Below are 27,499 nucleotides of genomic sequence, written 5' to 3'. Positions count from 1 at the left end.
AAGAGCTTAACAAAAGTCCCTTAGTGACCTTGAGCCAAAAAGGATCAAAAAATACAGTTGCACGCATGTGAACATGACAAAAACATAATCAGTTTCTCAGACTTAGTGAAAACTGGAGCATGCTGAAATAGAGATCAAGTAGGCATGTCTACGAGCTCGATGCACTCACTACGGAGCAAGTCATGATAATCCAAGCATACACCCATCAAGAATACACAAAATGCAAGCGAGACATGGCAAGAACAATAGCATAGCATGCACTGATCAAGTACAACATCATCGGCAAAATCGCTAACAAGTAGACAATCTGCCCAGATTCACGAAGTAGCAAAAGTAGAGCTCGATTGACTCAAGCTAGGTTGCTCCATAATTGCAAACAAAGACATGGATAGATAGAGCACTACAAGATTAACAAAACATCCTTACTGATCATCCTCAAAAGAGGCATGGATCACTAGGAAACAACATGAACATATGGCATCATGAGAAAAACAGATCAAGGACTTAGTGGAAATGCTAAGTCCCTGAAAACAGCATTACCAAGTGCCTCACTTTGCAAGCTTGTGCTAGTCACCACACACATCACAAAAATACATGGGTTGCACCTCTGGAAAGTTGGCAAAACCCTTAACAAAACATATGTAGAGCTCATGGGCATATCATGCACACAATAATCATGGCAAAAATGACAAATATCTAAATGGAGCAGCAGATCTGACAATCATCTCAAATAGCTGTCTTCCAACAGTATTTCGGGCATCCAGATGAGCTCAAATGAAAATGATGCAATGAGATGAAATGATGCAATCTCTGAGACGAACATTTTGATATGCTATATGCTCAAATCGGAGTTACGGATGCATAGTTATGACATGATGAATAAGGGCATATGAAACATGGAAATCTCGGGGACTTTGAAATTTATACCTCCGGAAAAGTCAACGGCGGATAGGGATATCCAGGACGGAGCGGGTCGGGACGAGGGGAGGCGTTTGGTTCGTGAACCGGTGGATCTGGTCCCGATCCGCCAGATCCGCCGGAGGTGAAGACGAGGCGGCGGCCGGAGGTTGACGCGGCGGCGGCGGCGGAGGTCGTCGGCGAAGTCGGCGATCGGGCGCGGCTCGTGGAGGCAGGGGCGCGGGGCGCCTGCGGCTAGCGCTGGAGGAGGAGGCGGCTCGTCGCTCGGGCGGAGGCGGCGCGCCGGCGAAACGGCGGAAGCGGCTCTGGCAGAGCTCATCACCGGCGGAAGGTTGGCGAAGGCGGCGGCGGCGAGGCGCACTGGAGGCGGCGGGAGCGCGCGGACGCTCGGGCGGCAGCGCGAGGGAACGGGCCCCGCGGGCCCGAGATGGGCCTGGCGGGCCGCGGCGGCGGGCGGAGGCGAAGTGCCACGTGGCAAAGCCAGATTGGCTGCGGGCGGCGGCGTTCAGGACCGGACATGTCCGGCGGCGACGGAGACGCGTCCGGTGGCGCGAGGAAGAGGGAGGCTGGGTTAGACCGCGAATTTGGAAGGGGAGGACATATTTATAGGTAGAAGGAGCTAGGAGAGTCCAAATGAGGTGCCGTTTTCGGCCACGCGATCGTGATCGAACGACCGAGATGATGGAGGAGGTTTAGGTGGGTTTTGGGCCACTTTGGAAGGGTGTTGGGCTGCAACACACACGAGGCCTTTTCGGTCCCTCGGTTAACCGTTGGAGTATCAAACGAAGTCCAAATGGCACGAAACTTGACAGGCGGTCTACCGGTAGTAAACCAAGGCCGCATGGCAAGTATCGGTCCAATCCGGAAATGTTTAATCCCCACACATGAAAGAAAGGTAGAAATGACCACCGGAGGAGATAGGAGCGCCGGAATGCAAAACGGACAACGGGGAAAATGCTCGGATGCATGAGACGAACATGTATGCAAATGAAATTCACATGATGACATGATATGCAATGCATGACACGCAAGCAATGACAAGGCAAACAACATCGAATAACTGGACGACACCTGGCACATCGGTCACGGGGCGTCACAACACTCCACCACTACGAGAGGATCTCGTCCCGAGATCTAGAATGGCACCGGAGGGAAAACGGAAGAGAAAGAGAAGAGGTAAAACTAAGTTGGTCCTTTGACAAACGAGTGAAACCAAAGAACCTTGAAAAGGTTAATCCATTTCGAAGAAAGAATACAACAGAGATGAACGAAGTTGAAAACACCCCGTCAGGAAAGAGGAACAAGGAAGAACAAATCCGGGCAGCACTCCGGTTGAAACGGAAGTCAACCACTTGAAAAAATGAAAAGAACTTGAGCAAAAGGGCACAACACCCTGGTTTAATGGATAGGCAAGGAAAGAACATGATCTTTGACAAAACGAGATGATGGGTTGAAACGTTGAACATCACAATGCCTCCGAAACAAAAGTAAGAATGGAATGGAGTGAACAAATGGAAACAAGGTCTTGAGAGAGCATGCTTACAACAAATGCTAGAACGGAGTTGTTGGAAAACCAACACGAAAAGAAAAAAACTTGATATGGTCTTATGGGATACATCTCAAATTATGAGGTGGCAACCTGCCACTCACGGGAAAAAAATTGGATTGATAAGAACAAGGAGACGAGAAACTTATCTCACCGAGATGATAAATGAAGAACTTGGATCATATATGAGCACCATAAGTAGCACAATCCTTAGGGAAGGCTTTAGGTGAAATATAACCCAAGATAACTCCAATGACGGGATTGGTGTTTTTAAAATATCTCATTCTTGACACCATGTGATTCATGAAAACATGAACTCAAATTATCAAGAATGACATAATACCACATCCAATGATACGGAAGGGAGAATTGCACTCCGAAATGCAAGATGAAGAATGCATGAGCTCCTCTGAAAAGAATCTCGATGAACACTTCGAAAAGGAATTAAATCCTTGGTGAACCATCATGTCGAGCCTCCATGAAGAATTCCGTTAAACAAAAGGATGATCAAACGGAAGGAAAAAAGAAGTTGAAAACACAAGGTGAATCCTTGTAAAGATTTTTGATAGATCTCCGTGATTACATAATTGCGAGAGCATGGAACTCCGAGAAAGATAGATGAGCACTTGAAACCAAGGATAAGTATGATGAACCACTCCAGAAAACAGGAATTGAATAAACTCGATGAAACAAGAATAAGAATTACATTATGCGTATCCTTCACCAATTAAAATTGATGACAAGCAATGGAATTGGCATACTACTTATTCTCGTAGAAAGGATTAAGATAGATATAGCGTCAACTTGAGAATGCCTTCAAAGAAACCCCGGTAGAATTTGAAAACACGAATGAATTGATATGATACACGAAGGAAGAAAAACTCTTGAATGAACCACCGTAAGAATTAAAATGACCGAAGGAAAGATAAGGACAACACCGGGACGAATTAGCAAATGAAAGAAGATGCTTGAGAGAATTTAGAGACAAGAGAACAAAGGGATCATGAACTGATTAGAGATCACTTGAACGAAGCACCGGTCAGATATGGAGAATGATAACTGACAGCTGAGAAAGAATAAGCCTGAATTGATGGACTCCGGATAACCAACTGAGAAGACTCTTGAATTGCTTCGGATGGGTGCAAAGAATTCCCACAAACGAAAATAATTATGAGAGGATGGCAACAAGCTAGAATCACGAATCTTGAAGAGAATGGAGCAAGATTAAAGAGAAACTCTTCTTCGTTCTTCAAAATCCGAGAATGACGACGAGAAACACCACCATGAATAATTTAGACACCCCGGGAAAATCGAAAGCGAAGAGGTTGAGCCAACTATGAAAAGAATTGAAAGATCTTGTAGAAATACATTTGACTGATGATAATTCATTCTTACGTCAAACTTCGAAAGGAATTTGAGAATACCTCCGGGAAAAGAGAAGAAGAGTCAGGTAAGATCCTGGGAAAAGACATGTGGGTTAGGGCCCACTCAAAAGAAACACCGTTGAAATGATTTAAAAGAGAGGTTGCACCAGTTGAATTAAATGACTTGAATGAGATAACAACCTCAAAAGATCTTGAATGAATGCAGAGTGGAAAACACGAATCTTCGAGATATCTTGAGCACTCCGGAACAAATGGATAGCGAGAGGAGAATGAATATGAGGTGCACCGGCATGAGAAGGTATTTGAAACGATGAAAAAGGATATGATCAACACCAAAGCTTGATTTGAATCCACCGGAGAAGAAAACGAGTGAAGATAGACGAACTTGAAGCTTCGTTAGCATCTTCTGGGAATCAACGGATAAGAACATTGACGGAAAAGAATGGAGAGATTTCCCATCGATAAAATGGATACTTGATTAAGAAATCTGAGTCGTTGAAGAAAAACAAGGGAGGGAGGGCGGGAAAACAAAGGCAACTTGGGAAGGACGAAACAAACACCGTTGAGAGAGCTGATACTTGATCTTGCAGATGTTGAAATGATCGGATCCACTTGAGGAGAGACACACTGGTGAAAAGAAATTGAAATGGCATGCAATTCAAATATGGCACCGGTCTGCGAATTACAGCAAGTAGCCATCTAAATGCAACAAGATGAACATGCTACAGCACCCAAACATGGCATCAAAATACATGGCAGGGATGCATTCATGATGCTTAACAAAAGATGAACACTAAGCTACGGCCAATTCATCCATTAACAGGTTCAAACAAGCATGGCAAAAATGCATTTGGCAAACAGATCTCAGACTTAGTGAAATTAACACTTGTCTGGAATTTCAGATCAGGTAGCACACTTTGGAGCATGAAAACTATATGCTACAGGGCCTGAACATGACAAGGTAAGGCATGGCATGGAGCTACTCAAAGAGCTTAACAAAAGTCCCTTAGTGACCTTGAGCCAAAAAGGATCAAAAAATACAGTTGCACGCATGTGAACAGGACAAAAACATAATCAGTTTCTCCGACTTAGTGAAAACTGGAGCATGCTGAAACAGAGATCAAGTAGGCATGTCTACGAGCTCGATGCACTCACTACGGAGCAAGTCATGATAATCCAAGCATACACCCATCAAGAATACAGAAAATGCAAGTGAGACATGGCAAGAACAATAGCATGGCATGCACTGATCAACTACAACATCATCGGCAAAATCGCTAACAAGTAGACAATCTGCCCAGATTCACGAAGTAGCAAAAGTAGAGCTCGATTGACTCAAGCTAGGTTGCTCCATAATTGCAAACAAAGACATGGATAGATAGAGCACTACAAGATTAACAAAACATCCTTACTGATCATCCTCAAAAGAGGCACGGATCACTAGGAAACAACATGAACATATGGCATCATGAGAAAAACAGATCAAGGACTTAGTGGAAATGCTAAGTCCCTGAAAACAGCATTACCAAGTGCCTCACTTTGCAAGCTTGTGCTAGTCACCACACACATCACAAAAATACATGGGTTGCACCTCTGGAAAGTTGGCAAAACCCTTAACAAAACATATGTAGAGCTCATGGGCATATCATGCACACAATAATCATGGCAAAAATGACAAATATCTAAATGGAGCAGCAGATCTGACAATCATCTCAAATAGCTCTCTTCCAACAGTATTTCGGGCATCAAGATGAGCTCAAATGAAAATGATGCAATGAGATGAAATGATGCAATCTCTGAGACGAACATTTTGATATGCTATATGCTCAAATCGGAGTTACGAATGCGGAGTTACGACATGATGAATAAGGGCATATGAAACATGGAAATCTCGGGGACTTGGTGAAATTTATACCTCCGGAAAAGTCAACGGCGGATAGGGATATCCAGGACGGAGCGGGTCGGGACGAGGGGAGGCGTTTGGTTCGTGAACCGGTGGATCTGCTCCCGATCCGCCAGATCCGCCGGAGATGAAGACGAGGCGGCGGCCGGAGGTTGACGCGGCGGCGGCGGCGGAGGTCGCCGGCGAAGTCGGCGGTCGGGCGCGGCTCGCGGAGGCAGGGGCGCGGGGCGCCTGCGGCTAGCGGTGGAGGAGGAGGCGGCTCGTCGCTCGGGCGGAGGCGGCGCGCCGGCGAAACGGTGGAAGCGGCTCCGGCGGAGCTCATCGCCGGCGGAAGGTTGGCGAAGGCGGCGGCGGCGAGGCGCACTGGAGGCGGCGGGAGCGCGCGGACGCTCGTGCGGCGGCGCGAGGGAACGGGCCCCGCGGGCCCGAGATGGGCCTGGCGGGCCGCGGCGGCGGGCGGAGGCGAAGTGCCATGTGGCAAAGCCAGATTGGCTGCGGGCGGCGGCGTTGAGGACCGGACATGTCCGGCGGCGACGGAGACGCGTCCGGTGGCGCGAGGAAGAGGGAGGCTAGGTTAGACCGCGAATTTGGAAGGGAAGGACATATTTATAGGTAGAGGGAGCTAGGAGAGTCCAAATGAGGTGCCGCTTTAGGCCACGCGATCGTGATCGAACGACCGAGATGATGGAGGAGGTTTAGGTGGGTTTTGGGCCACTTTGGAAGGGTGTTGGGCTGCAACACACACGAGGCCTTTTCGGTCCCTCGGTTAACCGTTGGAGTATCAAACGAAGTCCAAATGGCACGAAACTTGACAGGCGGTCTACCGGTAGTAAACCAAGGCCGCATGGCAAGTATCGGTCCAATCCGGAAATGTTTAATCCCCACACATGAAAGAAAGGTAGAAATGACCACCGGAGGAGATAGGAGCGCCGGAATGCAAAACGGACAACGGGGAAAATGCTCGGATGCATGAGACGAACATGTATGCAAATGAAATTCACATGATGACATGATATGCAATGCATGACACGCAAGCAATGACAAGGCAAACAACATCGAATAACTGGACGACACCTGGCACATCGGTCACGGGGCGTCACAACACTCCACCACTATGAGAGGATCTCGTCCCGAGATCTAGAATGGCACCGGAGGGAAAACGGAAGAGAAAGAGAAGAGGTAAAACTAAGTTGGTCCTTTGACAAACGAGTGAAACCAAAGAACCTTGAAAAGGTTAATCCATTTTGAGAAAAGAATACAACAGAGATGAATGAAGTTGAAAACACCCCGTCAGGAAAGAGGAACAAGGAAGAACAAATCCGGGCAGCACTCCGGTTGAAACAGAAGTCAACCACTTGAAAAAATGAAAAGAACTTGAGCAAAAGGGCACAACACCCTGGTTTAATGGATAGGCAAGGAAAGAACATGATCTTTGACAAAACGAGATGATGGGTTGAAAAGTTGAACATCACAATGCCTCCGGAACAAAAGTAAGAATGGAATGGAGTGAACAAATGGAAACAAGGTCTTGAGAGAGCATGCTTACAACAAATGCTAGAACGGAGTTGTTGGAAAACCAACACGAAAAGAAAAAAACTTGATATGGTCTTATGGGATACATCTCAAATTATGAGGTGGCAACCTGCCACTCACGGGAAAAAAATTGGATTGATAAGAACAAGGAGATGAGAAACTTATCTCACCGAGATGATAAATGAAGAACTTGGATCATATATGAGCACCATAAGTAGCACAATCCTTAGGGAAGGCTTTAGGTGAAATATAACCCAAGATAACTCCAATGACGGGATTGGTGTTTTTAAAATATCTCATTCTTGACACCATGTGATTCATGAAAACATGAACTCAAATTATCAAGAATGACATAATACCACCTCCAATGATACGGAAGGGAGAATTGCACTCCGAAATGCAAGATGAAGAATGCATGAGCTCCTCTGAAAAGAATCTCGATGAACACTTCGAAAAGGAATTAAATCCTTGGTGAACCATCATGTAGAGCCTCCATGAAGAATTCCGTTAAACAAAAGGATGATCAAACGGAAGGAAAAAAGAAGTTGAAAACACAAGGTGAATCCTTGTAAAGATTTTTGATAGATCTCCGTGAGTACATAATTGCGAGAGCATGGAACTCCGAGAAAGATAGATGAGCACTTGAAACCAAGGATAAGTATGATGAACCACTCCGGAAAACAGGAATTGAATAAACTCGATGAAATAAGAATAAGAATTACATTATGCGTATCCTTCACCAATTAAAATTGATGACAAGCAATGGAATTGGCATACTACTTATTCTCGTAGAAAGGATTAAGATAGATATAGAGTCAACTTGAGAATGCCTTCAACGAAACCCTGGTAGAATTTGAAAACACGAATGAATTGATATGATACACGAAGGAAGAAAAACTCTTGAATGAACCACCGTAAGAATTAAAATGACCGAAGGAAAGATAAGGACAACACCGGGACGAATTAGCAAATGAAAGAAGATGCTTGAGAGAATTTAGAGACAAGAGAACAAAGGGATCATGAACTGATTAGAGATCACTTGAACGAAGCACCGGTCAGATATGGAGAATGATAACTGACAGCTCAGAAAGAATAAGCCTGAATTGATGGACTCCGGATAACCAACTGAGAAGACTCTTGAATTGCTTCGGATGGGTGCAAAGAATTCCCACAAACGAAAATAATTATGAGAGGATGGCAACAAGCTAGAATCACGAATCTTGAAGAGAATGGAGGAAGATTAAAGAGAAACTCTTCTTCGTTCTTCAAAATCCGAGAATGACGACGAGAAACACCACCATGAATAATTTAGACACCCCGGGAAAATCGAAAGCGAAGAGGTTGAGCCAACTATGAAAAGAATTGAAAGATCTTGTAGAAATACATTTGACTGATGATAATTCATTCTTACGTCAAACTTCGAAAGGAATTTGAGAATACCTCCGGGAAAAGAGAAGAAGAGTCAGGTAAGATCCTGGGAAAAGACATGTGGGTTAGGGCCCACTCAAAAGAAACACCATTGAAATGATTTAAAAGAGAGGTTGCACCAGTTGAATTAAATGACTTGAATGAGATAACAACCTCAAAAGATCTTGAATGAATGCAGAGTGGAAAACACGAATCTTCGAGATATCTTGAGCACTCCGGAACAAATGGATAGCGAGAGGTGCACCGGCATGAGAAGGTATTTGAAACGATGAAATAGGATATGATCAACACCAAAGCTTGATTTGAATCCACCGGAGAAGAAAACGAGTGAAGATAGACGAACTTGAAGCTTCGTTAGCATCTTCTGGGAATCAACGGATAAGAACATTGACGGAAAAGAATGGAGAGATTTCCCATCGATAAAATGGATACTTGATTAAGAAATCTGAGTCGTTGAAGAAAAACAAGGGAGGGAGGGCGGGAAAACAAAGGCAACTTGGGAAGGATGAAACAAACACCGTTGAGAGAGCTGATACTTGATCTTGCAGATGTTGAAATGATCGGATCCACTTGAGGAGAGACACACTGGTGAAAAGAAATTGAAATGGCATGCAATTCAAATATGGCACCGGTCTGCGAATTACAGCAAGTAGCCATCTAAATGCAACAAGATGAACATGCTACAGCACCCAAACATGGCATCAAAATACATGGCAGGGATGCATTCATGATGCTTAACAAAAGATGAACACTAAGCTACGGCCAATTCATCCATTAATAGGTTCAAACAAGCATGGCAAAAATGCATTTGGCAAACAGATCTCAGACTTAGTGAAATTAACACTTGTCTGGAATTTCAGATCAGGTAGCACACTTTGGAGCATGAAAACTATATGCTACAGGGCCTGAACATGACAAAGTAAGGCATGGCATGGAGCTACTCAAAGAGCTTAACAAAAGTCCCTTAGTGACCTTGAGCCAAAAAGGATCAAAAAATACAGTTGCACGCATGTGAACATGACAAAAACATAATCAGTTTCTCAGACTTGGTGAAAACTGGAGCATGCTGAAACAGAGATCAAGTAGGCATGTCTACGAGCTCGATGCACTCACTACGGAGAAAGTCATGATAATCCAAGCATACACCCATCAAGAATACACAAAATGCAAGCGAGACATGGCAAGAACAATAGCATAGCATGCACTGATCAACTACAACATCATCGGCAAAATTGCTAACAAGTAGACAATCTGCCCAGATTCACTAAGTAGCAAAAGTAGAGCTCGATTGACTCAAGCTAGGTTGCTCCATAATTGCAAACAAAGACATGGATAGATAGAGCACTACAAGATTAACAAAACATCCTTACTGATCATCCTCAAAAGAGGCACGGATCACTAGGAAACAACATGAACATATGGCATCATGAGAAAAACAGATCAAGGACTTAGTGGAAATGCTAAGTCCCTGAAAACAGCATTACCAAGTGCCTCACTTTGCAAGCTTGTGCTAGTCACCACACACATCACAAAAATACATGGGTTGCACCTCTGGAAAGTTGGCAAAACCCTTAACAAAACATATGTAGAGCTCATGGGCATATCATGCACACAATAATCATGGCAAAAATAACAAATATCTAAATGGAGCAGCAGATCTGACAATCATCTCAAATAGCTCTCTTCCAATAGTATTTCGGGCATCAAGATGAGCTCAAATGAAAATGATGCAATGAGATGAAATGATGCAATCTCTGAGACGAACATTTTGATATGCTATATGCTCAAATCGGAGTTACGGATGCGGAGTTACGACATGATGAATAAGGGCATATGAAACATGGAAATCTCGGGGACTTTGAAATTTATACCTCCGGAAAAGTCAACGGCGGACGGGGATATCCAGGACGGAGCGGGTCGGGACGAGGGGAGGCGTTTGGTTCGTGAACCGGTGGATCTGGTCCCGATCCGCCAGATCCGCCGGAGGTGAAGACGAGGCGGCGGCCGGAGGTTGACGCGGCGGCAGCGGCGGAGGTCGCCAGCGAAGTCGGCGGTCGGGCGTGGCTCGCGGAGGCAGGGGCGCGGGGCGCCTGCGGCTAGCGGTGGAGGAGGAGGCGGCTCGTCGCTCGGGCGGAGGCGGCGCGCCGGCGAAACGGCGGAAGCGGCTCCGGCGGAGCTCATCGCCGGCGGAAGGTTGGCGAAGTCGGCGGCGGCGAGGCGCACTGGAGGCGGCGGGAGCGCGCGGACGCTCGGGCGGCGGCGCGAGGGAACGGGCCCCGCGGGCCCGAGATGGGCCTGGCGGGCCGCGGCGGCGGGCGGAGGCGAAGTGCCATGTGGCAAAGCCAGATTGGCTGCGGGCGGCGGCGTTGAGGACCGGACATGTCCGGCGGCGACGGAGACGCGTCCGGTGGCGCGAGGAAGAGGGAGGCTGGGTTAGACCGCGAATTTGGAAGGGGAGGACATATTTATAGGTAGAGGGAGCTAGGAGAGTCCAAATGAGGTGCCGTTTTCGGCCACGCGATCGTGATCGAACGACCGAGATGATGGAGGAGGTTTAGGTGGGTTTTGGGCCACTTTGGAAGGGTGTTGGGCTGCAACACACACGAGGCCTTTTCGGTCCCTCGGTTAACCGTTGGAGTATCAAACGAAGTCCAAATGGCACGAAACTTGACAGGCGGTCTACCGGTAGTAAACCAAGGCCGCATGGCAAGTATCGGTCCAATCCGGAAATGTTTAATCCCCACACATGAAAGAAAGGTAGAAATGACCACCGGAGGAGATAGGAGCGCCGGAATGCAAAACGGACAACGGGGAAAATGCTCGGATGCATGAGACGAACATGTATGCAAATGAAATTCACATGATGACATGATATGCAATGCATGACACGCAAGCAATGACAGGGCAAACAATATCGAATAACTGGATGACACCTGGCACATCGGTCACGGGGTGTCACAACACTCCACCACTACGAGAGGATCTCGTCCCGAGATCTAGAATGGCACCGGAGGTAAAACGGAAGAGAAAGAGAAGAGGTAAAACTAAGTTGGTCCTTTGACAAACAAGTGAAACCAAAGAACCTTGAAAAGGTTAATCCATTTCGAGAAAAGAATACAACAGAGATGAATGAAGTTGAAAACACCCCGTCAGGAAAGAGGAACAAGGAAGAACAAATCCGGGCAGCACTCCGGTTGAAACAGAAGTCAACCACTTGAAAAAATGAAAAGAACTTGAGCAAAAGGGCACAACACCCTGGTTTAATGGATAGGCAAGGAAAGAACATGATCTTTGACAAAACGAGATGATGGGTTGAAAAGTTGAACATCACAATGCCTCCGGAACAAAAGTAAGAATGGAATGGAGTGAACAAATGGAAACAAGGTCTTGAGAGAGCATGCTTACAACAAATGCTAGAACGGAGTTGTTGGAAAACCAACACGAAAAGAAAAAAACTTGATATGGTCTTATGAGATACATCTCAAATTATGAGGTGGCAACCTGCCACTCACGGGAAAAAAATTGGATTGATAAGAACAAGGAGATGAGAAACTTATCTCACCGAGATGATAAATGAAGAACTCGGATCATTTATGAGCACCATAAGTAGCACAATCCTTAGGGAAGGCTTTAGGTGAAATATAACCCAAGATAACTCCAATGACGGGATTGGTGTTTTTAAAATATCTCATTCTTGACACCATGTGATTCATGAAAACATGAACTCAAATTATCAAGAATGACATAATACCACCTCCAATGATACGGAAGGGAGAATTGCACTCCGAAATGCAAGATGAAGAATGCATGAGCTCCTCTGAAAAGAATCTCGATGAACACTTCGAAAAGGAATTAAATCCTTGGTGAACCATCATGTAGAGCCTCCATGAAGAATTCCGTTAAACAAAAGGATGATCAAACGGAAGGAAAAAAGAAGTTGAAAACACAAGGTGAATCCTTGTAAAGATTTTTGATAGATCTCCGTGATTACATAATTGCGAGAGCATGGAACTCCGAGAAAGATAGATGAGCACTTGAAACCAAGGATAAGTATGATGAACCACTTCGGAAAACAGGAATTGAATAAACTCGATGAAACAAGAATAAGAATTACATTATGCGTATCCTTCACCAATTAAAATTGATGACAAGCAATGGAATTGGCATACTACTTATTCTCGTAGAAAGGATTAAGATAGATATAGCGTCAACTTGAGAATGCCTTCAAAGAAACCCCGGTAGAATTTGAAAACACGAATGAATTGATATGATACACGAAGGAAGAAAAAATCTTGAATGAACCACCGTAAGAATTAAAATGACCGAAGGAAAGATAAGGACAACACCGGGACGAATTAGCAAATGAAAGAAGATGCTTGAGAGAATTTAGAGACAAGAGAACAAAGGGATCATGAACTGATTAGAGATCACTTGAACGAAGCACCGGTCAGATATGGAGAATGATAACTGACAGCTGAGAAAGAATAAGCCTGAATTGATGGACTCCGGATAACCAACTGAGAAGACTCTTGAATTGCTTCGGATGGGTGCAAAGAATTCCCACAAATGAAAATAATTATGAGAGGATGGCAACAAGCTAGAATCACGAATCTTGAAGAGAATGGAGCAAGATTAAAGAGAAACTCTTCTTCGTTCTTCAAAATCCGAGAATGACGACGAGAAACACCACCATGAATAATTTAGACACCCCGGGAAAATCGAAAGCGAAGAGGTTGAGCCAACTATGAAAAGAATTGAAAGATCTTGTAGAAATACATTTGACTGATGATAATTCATTCTTACGTCAAACTTCGAAAGGAATTTGAGAATACCTCCGGGAAAAGAGAGGAAGAGTCAGGTAAGATCCTGGGAAAAGACATGTGGGTTTGGGCCCACTCAAAAGAAACACCGTTGAAATGATTTAAAAGAGAGGTTGCACCAGTTGAATTAAATGACTTGAATGAGATAACAACCTCAAAAGATCTTGAATGAATGCAGAGTGGAAAACACGAATCTTCGAGATATCTTGAGCACTCCGGAACAAATGGATAGCGAGAGGAGAATGAATATGAGGTGCACCGGCATGAGAAGGTATTTGAAACGATGAAAAAGGATATGATCAACACCAAAGCTTGCTTTCAATCCACCGGAGAAGAAAACAAGTGAAGATAGACGAACTTGAAGCTTCGTTAGCATCTTCTGGGAATCAACGGATAAGAACATTGACGGAAAAGAATGGAGAGATTTCCCATCGATAAAATGGATACTTGATTAAGAAATCTGAGTCGTTGAAGAAAAACAAGGGAGGGAGGGCGGGAAAACAAAGGCAACTTGGGAAGGATGAAACAAACACCGTTGAGAGAGCTGATACTTGATCTTGCAGATGTTGAAATGATCGGATCCACTTGAGGAGAGACACACTGGTGAAAAGAAATTGAAATGGCATGCAATTCAAATATGGCACCGGTCTGCGAATTACAGCAAGTAGCCATCTAAATGCAACAAGATGAACATGCTACAGCACCCAAACATGGCATCAAAATACATGGCAGGGATGCATTCATGATGCTTAACAAAAGATGAACACTAAGCTACGGCCAATTCATCCATTAAAAGGTTCAAACAAGCATGGCAAAAATGCATTTGGCAAACAGATCTCAGACTTAGTGAAATTAACACTTGTCTGGAATTTCAGATCAGGTAGCACACTTTGGAGCATGAAAACTATATGCTACAGGGCCTGAACATGACAAAGTAAGGCATGGCATGGAGCTACTAAAAGAGCTTAACAAAAGTCCCTTAGTGACCTTGAGCCAAAAAGGATCAAAAAATACAGTTGCACGCATGTGAACATGACAAAAACATAATCAGTTTCTCAGACTTAGTGAAAACTGGAGCATGCTGAAACAGAGATCAAGTAGGCATGTCTACGAGCTCGATGCACTCACTACGGAGCAAGTCATGATAATCCAAGCATACACCCATCAAGAATACACAAAATGCAAGCGAGACATGGCAAGAACAATAGCATAGCATGCACTGATCAAGTACAACATCATCGGCAAAATCGCTAACAAGTAGACAATCTGCCCAGATTCACGAAGTAGCAAAAGTAGAGCTCGATTAACTCAAGCTAGGTTGCTCCATAATTGCAAACAAAGACATGGATAGATAGAGCACTACAAGATTAACAAAACATCCTTACTGATCATCCTCAAAAGAGGCACGGATCACTAGGAAACAACATGAACATATGGCATCATGAGAAAAACAGATCAAGGACTTAGTGGAAATGCTAAGTCCCTGAAAACAGCATTACCAAGTGCCTCACTTTGCAAGCTTGTGCTAGTCACCACACACATCACAAAAATACATGGGTTGCACCTCTGGAAAGTTGGCAAAACCGTTAACAAAACATATGTAGAGCTCATGGGCATATCATGCACACAATAATCATGGCAAAAATGACAAATATCTAAATGGAGCAGCAGATCTGACAATCATCTCAAATAGCTCTCTTCCAACAGTATTTCGGGCATCAAGATGAGCTCAAATGAAAATGATGCAATGAGATGAAATGATGCAATCTCTGAGACGAACATTTTGATATGCTATATGCTCAAATCGGAGTTACGGATGCATAGTTATGACATGATGAATAAGGGCATATGAAACATGGAAATCTCGGGGACTTTGAAATTTATACCTCCGGAAAAGTCAATGGCGGACGGGGATATCCAGGACGGAGCGGGTCGGGACGAGGGGACGCGTTTGGTTCGTGAACCGGTGGATCTGGTCCCGATCCGCCAGATCCGCCGGAGGTGAAGACGAGGCGGCGGCCGGAGGTTGACGCGGCGGCGGCGGCGGAGGTCCCCGGCGAAGTCGGCGGTCGGGCACGGCTCGCGGAGACAGGGGCGCGGGGCGCCTGCGGCTAGCGGTGGAGGAGGAGGCGGCTCGTCGCTCGGGCGGAGGCGGCGCGCCGGCGAAACGGCGGAAGCGGCTCCGGCGGAGCTCATCGTCGGCGGAAGGTTGGCGAAGGCGGCGGCGGCGAGGCGCACTGGAGGCGGCGGGAGCGCGCGGACGCTCGGGCGGCGGCGCGAGGGAACGGGCCCCGTGGGCCCGAGATGGGCCTAGCGGGCCGCGGCGGCGGGCGGAGGCGAAGTGCTACGTGGCGAAGCCAGATTGGCTGCGGGCGGCGGCGTTGAGGACCGGACATGTCCGGCGGTGACGGAGACGCGTCCGGTGGCGCGAGGAAGAGGGAGGCTGGGTTAGACCGCGAATTTGGAAGCGGGGGACATATTTATAGGTAGAGGGAGCTAGGAGAGTCCAAATGAGGTGCCGTTTTCGGCCACGCGATCGTGATCAAACGACCGAGATGATGGAGGAGGTTTAGGTGGGTTTTGGGCCACTTTGGAAGGGTGTTGGGCTGCAACACACACGAGGCCTTTTCGGTCCCTCGGTTAACCGTTGGAGTATCAAACGAAGTCCAAATGGCACGAAACTTGACAGGCGGTCTACCGGTAGTAAACCAAGGCCGCATGGCAAGTCTCGGTCTAATCCGGAAATGTTTAATCCCCACACATGAAACAAAGGTAGAAATGACCACCGGAGGAGATAGGAGCGCCGGAATGCAAAACGGACAACGGGGAAAATGCTCGGATGCATGAGACGAACATGTATGCAAATGAAATGCACATGATGACATGATATGCAATGCATGACACGCAAGCAATGACGAGGCAAACAACGTCGAATAACTGGACGACACCTGGCACATCGGTCACGGGGGCGTCACAACACTCCACCACTACGAGAGGATCTCGTCCCGAGATCTAGAATGGCACCGGAGGGAAAACGGAAGAGAAAGAGAAGAGGTAAAACTAAGTTGGTCCTTTGACAAACGAGTGAAACCAAAGAACCTTGAAAAGGTTAATCCATTTCGAGAAAAGAATACAACAGAGATGAATGAAGTTGAAAACACCCCGTCAGGAAAGAGGAACAAGGAAGAACAAATCCGGGCAGCACTCCGGTTGAAACGGAAGTCAACCACTTGAAAAAATGAAAAGAACTTGAGCAAAAGGGCACAACACCCTGGTTTAATGGATAGGCAAGGAAAGAACATGATCTTTGACAAAACGAGATGATGGGTTGAAAAGTTGAACATCACAATGCCTCCGGAACAAAAGTAAGAATGGAATGGAGTGAACAAATGGAAACAAGGTCTTGAGAGAGCATGCTTACAACAAATGCTAGAACGGAGTTGTTGGAAAACCAACACGAAAAGAAAAAAACTTGATATGGTCTAATGAGATACATCTCAAATTATGAGGTGGCAACCTGCCACTCACGGGAAAAAAATTGGATTGATAAGAACAAGGAGATGAGAAACTTATCTCACCGAGATGATAAATGAAGAACTTGGATCATATATGAGCACCATAAGTAGCACAATCCTAAGGGAAGGCTTTAGGTGAAATATAACCCAAGATAACTCCAATGACGGGATTGGTGTTTTTAAAATATCTCATTCTTGACACCATGTGATTCATGAAAACATGAACTCAAATTATCAAGAATGACATAATACCACCTCCAATGATACGGAAGGGAGAATTGCACTCCGAAATGCAAGATGAAGAATGCATGAGCTCCTCTGAAAAGAATCTCGATGAACACTTCGAAAAGGAATTAAATCCTTGGTGAACCATCATGTAGAGCCTCCATGAAGAATTCCGTTAAACAAAAGGATGATCAAACGAAAGGAAAAAAGAAGTTGAAAACACAAGGTGAATCCTTGTAAAGATTTTTGATAGATCTCCGTGATTACATAATTGCGAGAGCATGGAACTCCGAGAAAGATAGATGAGCACTTGAAACCAAGGATAAGTATGATGAACCACTTCGGAAAACAGGAATTGAATAAACTCGATGAAACAAGAATAAGAATTACATTATGCGTATCCTTCACCAATTAAAATTGATGACAAGCAATGGAATTGGCATACTACTTATTCTCGTAGAAAGGATTAAGATAGATATAGCGTCAACTTGAGAATGCCTTCAAAGAAACCCCGGTAGAATTTGAAAACACGAATGAATTGATATGATACACGAAGGAAGAAAAAATCTTGAATGAACCACCGTAAGAATTAAAATGACCGAAGGAAAGATAAGGACAACACCGGGACGAATTAGCAAATGAAAGAAGATGCTTGAGAGAATTTAGAGACAAGAGAACAAAGGGATCATGAACTGATTAGAGATCACTTGAACGAAGCACCGGTCAGATATGGAGAATGATAACTGACAGCTGAGAAAGAATAAGCCTGAATTGATGGACTCCGGATAACCAACTGAGAAGACTCTTGAATTGCTTCGGATGGGTGCAAAGAATTCCCACAAATGAAAATAATTATGAGAGGATGGCAACAAGCTAGAATCACGAATCTTGAAGAGAATGGAGCAAGATTAAAGAGAAACTCTTCTTCGTTCTTCAAAACCCGAGAATGACGACGAGAAACACCACCATGAATAATTTAGACACCCCGGGAAAATCGAAAGCGAAGAGGTTGAGCCAACTATGAAAAGAATTGAAAGATCTTGTAGAAATACATTTGACTGATGATAATTCATTCTTACGTCAAACTTCGAAAGGAATTTGAGAATACCTCCGGGAAAAGAGAGGAAGAGTCAGGTAAGATCCTGGGAAAAGACATGTGGGTTTGGGCCCACTCAAAAGAAACACCGTTGAAATGATTTAAAAGAGAGGTTGCACCAGTTGAATTAAATGACTTGAATGAGATAACAACCTCAAAAGATCTTGAATGAATGCAGAGTGGAAAACACGAATCTTCGAGATATCTTGAGCACTCCGGAACAAATGGATAGCGAGAGGAGAATGAATATGAGGTGCACCGGCATGAGAAGGTATTTGAAACGATGAAAAAGGATATGATCAACACCAAAGCTTGCTTTCAATCCACCGGAGAAGAAAACAAGTGAAGATAGACGAACTTGAAGCTTCGTTAGCATCTTCTGGGAATCAACGGATAAGAACATTGACGGAAAAGAATGGAGAGATTTCCCATCGATAAAATGGATACTTGATTAAGAAATCTGAGTCGTTGAAGAAAAACAAGGGAGGGAGGGCGGGAAAACAAAGGCAACTTGGGAAGGATGAAACAAACACCGTTGAGAGAGCTGATACTTGATCTTGCAGATGTTGAAATGATCGGATCCACTTGAGGAGAGACACACTGGTGAAAAGAAATTGAAATGGCATGCAATTCAAATATGGCACCGGTCTGCGATTTACAGCAAGTAGCCATCTAAATGCAACAAGATGAACATGCTACAGCACCCAAACATGGCATCAAAATACATGGCAGGGATGCATTAATGATGCTTAACAAAAGATGAACACTAAGCTACGGCCAATTCATCCATTAACAGGTTCAAACAAGCATGGCAAAAATGCATTTGGCAAACAGATCTCAGACTTAGTGAAATTAACACTTGTCTGGAATTTCAGATCAGGTAGCACACTTTGGAGCATGAAAACTATATGCTACAGGGCCTGAACATGACAAAGTAAGGCATGGCATGGAGCTACTCAAAGAGCTTAACAAAAGTCCCTTAGTGACCTTGAGCCAAAAAGGATCAAAAAATACAGTTGCACGCATATGAACATGACAAAAACATAATCAGTTTCTCAGACTTAGTGAAAACTGGAGCATGCTGAAACAGAGATCAAGTAGGGATGTCTACGAGCTCGATGCACTCACTACGGAGCAAGTCATGATAATCCAAGCATACACCCATCAAGAATACACAAAATGCAAGCGAGACATGGCAAGAACAATAGCATAGCATGCACTGATCAAGTACAACATCATCGGCAAAATCGCTAACAAGTAGACAATCTGCCCAGATTCACGAAGTAGCAAAAGTAGAGCTCGATTGACTCAAGCTAGGTTGCTCCATAATTGCAAACAAAGACATGGATAGATAGAGCACTACAAGATTAACAAAACATCCTTACTGATCATCCTCAAAAGAGGCACGGATCACTAGGAAACAACATGAACATATGGCATCATGAGAAAAACAGATCAAGGACTTAGTGGAAATGCTAAGTCCCTGAAAACAGCATTACCAAGTGCCTCACTTTGCAAGCTTGTCCTAGTCACCACACACATCACAAAAATACATGGGTTGCACCTCTGGAAAGTTGGCAAAACCCTTAACAAAACATATGTAGAGCTCATGGGCATATCATGCACACAATAATCATGGCAAAAATGACAAATATCTAAATGGAGCAGCAGATCTGACAATCATCTCAAATAGCTCTCTTCCAACAGTATTTCGGGCATGAAGATGAGCTCAAATGAAAATGATGCAATGAGATGAAATGATGCAATCTCTGAGACGAACATTTTGATATGCTATATGCTCAAATCGGAGTTACGGATGCGGAGTTACGACATGATGAATAAGGGCATATGAAACATGGAAATCTCAGGGACTTGGTGAAATTTATACCTCCGGAAAAGTCAACGGCGGGCGGGGATATCCAGGACGGAGCGGGCCGGGACGAGGGGAGGCGTTTGGTTCGTGAACCGGTGGATCTGGTCCCGATCCGCCAGATCCGCCGGAGGTGAAGACGAGGCGGCGGCCGGAGGTTGACGCGGCGGCGGCGGCGGAGGTCGCCGGCGAAGTCGGCGGTCGGGCGCGGCTCGCGGAGGCAGGGGCGCGGGGCTCCTGCGGCTAGCGGTGGAGGAGGAGGCGGCTCGTCGCTCGGGCGGAGGCGGCGCACCGGCGAAACGGCGGAAGCGGCTCCGGCGGAGCTCATCGCCGGCGGAAGGTTGGCGAAGGCGGCGGCGGCGAGGCGCACTGGAGGCGGCGGGAGCGCGCGGACGCTCGGGCGGCGGCGCGAGGGAACGGGCCCCGCGGGCCCAAGATGGGCCTGGCGGTCCGCGGCGGCGGGCGGAGGCGAAGTGCCATGTGGCAAAGCCAGATTGGCTGCGGGCGGCGGCGTTGAGGACCGGACATGTCCGGCGGCGACGGAGACGCGTCCGGTGGCGCGAGGAAGAGGGAGGCTGGGTTAGACCGCGAATTTGGAAGGGGAGGACATATTTATAGGTAGAGGGAGCTAGGAGAGACCAAATGAGGTGCCGTTTTCGGCCACGCGATCGTGATCGAACGACCGAGATGATGGAGGAGGTTTAGGTGGGTTTTGGGCCACTTTGGAAGGGTGTTGGGCTGCAACACACACGAGGCCTTTTCGGTCCCTCGGTTAACCGTTGGAGTATCAAACGAAGTCCAAATGGCACGAAACTTGACAGGCGGTCTACCGGTAGTAAACCAAGGCCGCATGGCAAGTATCGGTCCAATCCGGAAATGTTTAATCCCCACACATGAAAGAAAGGTAGAAATGACCACCGGAGGAGATAGGAGCGCCGGAATGCAAAACGGACAACGGGGAAAATGCTCGGATGCATGAGACGAACATGTATGCAAATGAAATTCACATGATGACATGATATGCAATGCATGACACGCAAGCAATGACAAGGCAAACAACATCGAATAACTGGACGACACCTGGCACATCGGTCACGGGGCATCATAACACTCCACCACTACGAGAGGATCTCGTCCCGAGATCTAGAATGGCACCGGAGGGAAAACGGAAGAGAAAGAGAAGAGGTAAAACTAAGTTGGTCCTTTGACAAACGAGTGAAACCAAAGAACCTTGAAAATGTTAATCCATTTCGAGAAAAGAATACAACAGAGATGAACGAAGTTGAAAACACCCCGTCAGGAAAGAGGAACAAGGAAGAACAAATCCGGGCAGCACTCCGGTTGAAACGGAAGTCAACCACTTGAAAAAATGAAAAGAACTTGAGCAAAAGGGCACAACACCCTGGTTTAATGGATAGGCAAGGAAAGAACATGATCTTTGACAAAACGAGATGATGGGTTGAAAAGTTGAACATCACAATGCCTCCGGAACAAAAGTAAGAATGGAATGGAGTGAACAAATGGAAACAAGGTCTTGAGAGAGCATGCTTACAACAAATGCTAGAACGGAGTTGTTGGAAAACCAACACGAAAAGAAAAAACTTGATATGGTCTTATGGGATACATCTCAAATTATGAGGTGGCAACCTGCCACTCACGGGAAAAAAATTGGATTGATAAGAAAAAGGAGACGAGAAACTTATCTCAACGAGATGATAAATGAAGAACTTGGATCATATATGAGCACCATAAGTAGCAACAATCCTTAGGGAAGGCTTTAAGTGAAATATAACCCAAGATAACTCCAATGACGGGATTGGTGTTTTTAAAATATCTCATTCTTGACACCATGTGATTCATGAAAACATGAACTCAAATTATGAAGAATGACATAATACCACCTCCAATGATACGGAAGGGAGAATTGCACTCCGAAATGCAAGATGAAGAATGCATGAGCTCCTCTGAAAAGAATCTCGATGAACACTTCAAAAAGGAATTAAATCCTTGGTGACCATCATGTAGAGCCTCCATGAAGAATTCCGTTAAACAAAAGGATGATCAAACGGAAGGAAAAAAGAAGTTGAAAACACAAGGTGAATCCTTGTAAAGATTTTTGATAGATCTCCGTGATTACATAATTGCGAGAGCATGGAACTCCGAGAAAGATAGATGAGCACTTGAAACCAAGGATAAGTATGATGAACCACTCCGAAAAACAGGAATTGAATAAACTCGATGAAACAAGAATAAGAATTACATTATGCTTATCCTTCGCCAATTAAAATTGATGACAAGCAATGGAATTGGCATACTACTTATTCTCGTAGAGAGGATTAAGATATATATAGCGTCAACTTGAGAATGCCTTCAACGAAACCCTGGTAGAATTTGAAAACACGAATGAATTGATATGATACACGAAGGAAGAAAAACTCTTGAACGAACCACCGTAAGAATTAAAATGACCGAAGGAAAGATAAGGACAACACCGGGACGAATTAGCAAATGAAAGAAGATGCTTGAGAGAATTTAGAGACAAGAGAACAAAGGGATCACGAACTGATTAGAGATCACTTGAACGAAGCACCGGTCAGATATGGAGAATGATAACTGACAGCTCAGAAAGAATAAGCCTGAATTGATGGACTCCGGATAACCAACTGAGAAGACTCTTGAATTGCTTCGGATGGGTGCAAAGAATTCCCACAAAAGAAAATAATTATGAGAGGATGGCAACACGCTAGAATCACGAATCTTGAAGAGAATGGAGCAAGATTAAAGAGAAACTCTTCTTCGTTCTTCAAAATCCGAGAATGACGACGAGAAACACCACCATGAATAATTTAGACACCCCGGGAAAATCGAAAGCGAAGAGGTTGAGCCAACTATGAAAAGAATTGAAAGATCTTGGAGAAATACATTTGACTGATGATAATCCATTCTTACGTCAAACTTCGAAAGGAATTTGAGAATACCTCCGGGAAAAGAGAAGAAGAGTCAGGTAAGATCCTGGGAAAAGACATGTGGGTTAGGGCCCACTCAAAAGAAACACCGTTGAAATGATTTAAAAGAGAGGTTGCACCAGTTGAATTAAATGACTTGAATGAGATAACAACCTCAAAAGATCTTGAATGAATGCAGAGTGGAAAACACGAATCTTCGAGATATCTTGAGCACTCCGGAACAAATGGATAGCGAGAGGAGAATGAATATGAGGTGCACCGGCATGAGAAGGTATTTGAAACGATGAAAAAGGATATGATCAACACCAAAGCTTGATTTGAATCCACCGGAGAAGAAAACGAGTGAAGATAGACGAACTTGAAGCTTCGTTAGCATCTTCTGGGAATCAACGGATAAGAACATTGACGGAAAAGAATGGAGAGATTTCCCATCGATAAAATGGATACTTGATTAAGAAATCTGAGTCGTTGAAGAAAAACAAGGGAGGGAGGGTGGGAAAACAAAGGCAACTTGGGAAGGATGAAACAAACACCGTTGAGAGAGCTGATACTTGATCTTGCAGATGTTGAAATGATCGGATCCACTTGAGGAGAGACACACTGGTGAAAAGAAATTGAAATGGCATGCAATTCAAATATGGCACCGGTCTGCGATTTACAGCAAGTAGCCATCTAAATGCAACAAGATGAACATGCTACAGCACCCAAACATGGCATCAAAATACATGGCAGGGATGCATTCATGATGCTTAACAAAAGATGAACACTAAGCTACGGCCAATTCATCCATTAACAGGTTCAAACAAGCATGGCAAAAATGCATTTGGCAAACAGATCTCAGACTTAGTGAAATTAACACTTGTCTGGAATTTCAGATCAGGTAGCACACTTTGGAGCATGAAAACTATATGCTACAGGGCCTGAACATGACAAAGTAAGGCATGGCATGGAGCTACTCAAAGAGCTTAACAAAGTCCCTTAGTGACCTTGAGCCAAAAAGGATCAAAAAATATAGTTGCACGCATGTGAACATGACAAAAACATAATCAGTTTCTCAGACTTAGTGAAAACTGGAGCATGCTGAAACAGAGATCAAGTAGGCATGTCTACGAGCTCGATGCACTCACTACGGAGCAAGTCATGATAATCCAAGCATACACCCATCAAGAATACACAAAATGCAAGCTAGACATGGCAAGAACAATAGCATAGCATGCACTGATCAACTACAACATGATCGGCAAAATCGCTAACAAGTAGACAATCTGCCCAGATTCACGAAGTAGCAAAAGTAGAGCTCGATTGACTCAAGCTAGGTTGCTCCATAATTGCAAACAAAGACATGGATAGATAGAGCACTACAAGATTAACAAAACATCCTTACTTATCATCCTCAAAAGAGGCACGGATCACTAGGAAACAAAATGGACATATGGCATCATGAGAAAAACAGATCAAGGACTTAGTGGAAATGCTAAGTCCCTGAAAACAGCATTACCAAGTGCCTCACTTTGCAAGCTTGTGCTAGTCACCACGCACATCACAAAAATACATGGGTTGCACCTCTGGAAAGTTGGCAAAACCCTTAACAAAACATATGTAGAGCTCATGGGCAAATCATGCTCACAATAATCATGGCAAAAATGACAAATATCTAAATGGAGCAGCAGATCTGACAATCATCTCAAATAGCTCTCTTCCAACAGTCTTTCGGGCATCAAGATGAGCTCAAATGAAAATGATGCAATGAGATGAAATGATGCAATCTCTGAGGCGAACATTTTGATATGCTATATGCTCAAATCGGAGTTACGGATGCGGAGTTACGACATGATGAATAAGGGCATATGAAACATGGAAATCTCGGGGACTTTGAAATTTATACCTCCGGAAAAGTCAACGGCGGATAGGGATATCCAGGACGGAGCGGGTCGGGACGAGGGGAGGCGTTTGGTTCGTGAACCGGTGGATCTGGTCCCGATCCGCCAGATCCGCCGGAGGTGAAGACGAGGCGGCGGCCGGAGGTTGACGCGGCGGCGGCGGCGGAGGTCGCCGGCGAAGTCGGCGGTCGGGCGCGGCTCGCGGAGGCAGGGGCGCGGGGTGCCTGTGGCTAGCGGTGGAGGAGGAGGCGGCTCGTCACTCGGGCGGAGGCGGCGCGCCGGCGAAACGGCGGAAGCGGCTCCGGCGGAGCTCATCGCCGGCGGAAGGTTGGCGAAGGCGGCGGCGGCGAGGCGCACTGGAAGCGACGGGAGCGCACGGACGCGCGGGCGGCGGCGCGAGGGAACGGGCCCTGCGGGCCCGAGATGGGCCTAGCGGGCCGCGGCGGCGGGCGGAGGCGAAGTGCCACGTGGCGAAGCCAGATTGGCTGCGGGCGGCGGCGTTGAGGACCGGACATGTCCGGCGGCGACGGAGACGCGTCCGGTGGCGCGAGGAAGAGGGAGGCTGGGTTAGACCGCGAATGAGGTGCGGTTTTCGGCCACGCGATCGTGATCGAACGACCGAGATGATGGAGGAGGTTTAGGTGGGTTTTGGGCCACTTTGGAAGGGTGTTGGGCTGCAACACACACGAGGCCTTTTCGGTCCCTCGGTTAACCATTGGAGTATCAAACGAAGTCCAAATGGCACAAAACTTGACAGGCGGTCTACCGGTAGTAAACCAAGGCCGCATGGCAAGTCTCGGTCCAATTCGGAAATGTTTAATCCCCACACATGAAAGAAAGGTAGAAATGACCACCGGAGGAGATAGGAGCGCCGGAATGCAAAACGGACAACGGGGAAAATGCTCGGATGCATGAGACGAACATGTATGCAAATGAAATGCACATGATGACATGATATGCAATGCATGACACGCATGCAATGAAAAGGCAAACAACATCGAATAACTGGACGACACCTGGCACATCGGTCACGGGGCGTCACACCTGTACAATGGGCTTCTGGGCCTGGCGTTACTACTTTAAAGGTAGTATTGCTATGGATAATTTTTGTTGGGTCTATCCCCATTTTGCGGACTGTGTCCTGATATATCAGGTTTAAACTACTGCCGCCGTCCATCAGGACTCGTGTGAAGTGGTATCCATCAATTATCGGGTCTATGTGGCGACCCGACCTCAAACGGCCAAGCCTCTGTGTATTCGTGCCATCCCTGGATCGGTATGCTGGCACACATAGTACATCAATGTATATATCAAAGTTCAATCACATGTATAAATAACGTAAAACTAATATATACCTCATAAATCTCAGCGGAAACAATCAAATGGGTGTGGAGTCCCATCAACGCCAACGGCAAGTTGAGTGTAGACCGTAACCCTGCAACATAACTCTTACTCGTCGTAGAAAATTCCTGCAACGTAAGACGTTGCAGCCCTGTAGGTCAGTACATTGAATGTACTGGCAAGTCACAACATTGGAATAATGAACCTATTTGTACATGCAATTTGGCTGGTGGAAAGCTCTAAGTTTAGTTTTAGCATAAAACTAGTTTTTTCCCCTAGAATAAAAGATATTATTCTACCACTACAATATAGCATAGGATGAGTTGGCAAACCCAACTCAATCCATTCCCAAAGTTTCATTTAAAACCCAACTGTTTAATTAAGAGTGATGAGATCTCCCAGCATTTCCACTACTAGATGCTCAAGTTGTCCGTAACCGGGGACACGGCTAATCGATTAGGTTTTAACACTCTGCAGAGGAATGCACACTTTTCCCCACAAGACTCGATCGCCTCCCTTGAAGTTCTCGCACTGCTTGTCATTTGAGAACAGGATGACCGAGAGATAGTCTTTCGAAAGTATTCCCCCTTAACCCACGGATAGGCCGGTACACCTACTCATTCTACATCTGCTAGCCCATCCCGGAAGGCGTCACACTAACTACTCAACTAAGTCAGAGCCCATATTGGCTTGTGGCTGCACACGTAAGCTTCTATACATGAGAATACGATTGATCTCTTTGAGCCTGGGCGGACGGACCACTAGTGGTGCACCACCATGGATTTCCCATGCATGCTCCCACTGTACTTCGCCACCATTCAAACCAAACCTCCGCCCAGGTAGTTCATTAAGATATCTTGGTTCTACTTACTACTTTGTCACTCATCTCTCACAATGAACACTTCCCAATCCACGTCTACATTGGCGAGGCAAAATTAAACTTACGCGATGGTGACAAAGGTATATGGTTCAAACCTACCACAATAAACTACTGGGTAACGGCATAGCCATCTAGCAACAATAAATCCTACCATTCAACCCTACCACAGAAGGACTAAGTGCATAATATAAAC

The sequence above is a fragment of the Triticum urartu genome, chromosome 2A (genome assembly GCF_056163025.1).
Source record: "Triticum urartu cultivar PI428250 chromosome 2A, HENAU_Tu73, whole genome shotgun sequence".
Lineage (NCBI taxonomy): Eukaryota > Viridiplantae > Streptophyta > Magnoliopsida > Poales > Poaceae > Triticum > Triticum urartu.
Note: the sequence above shows the minus strand (reverse complement) of the source record.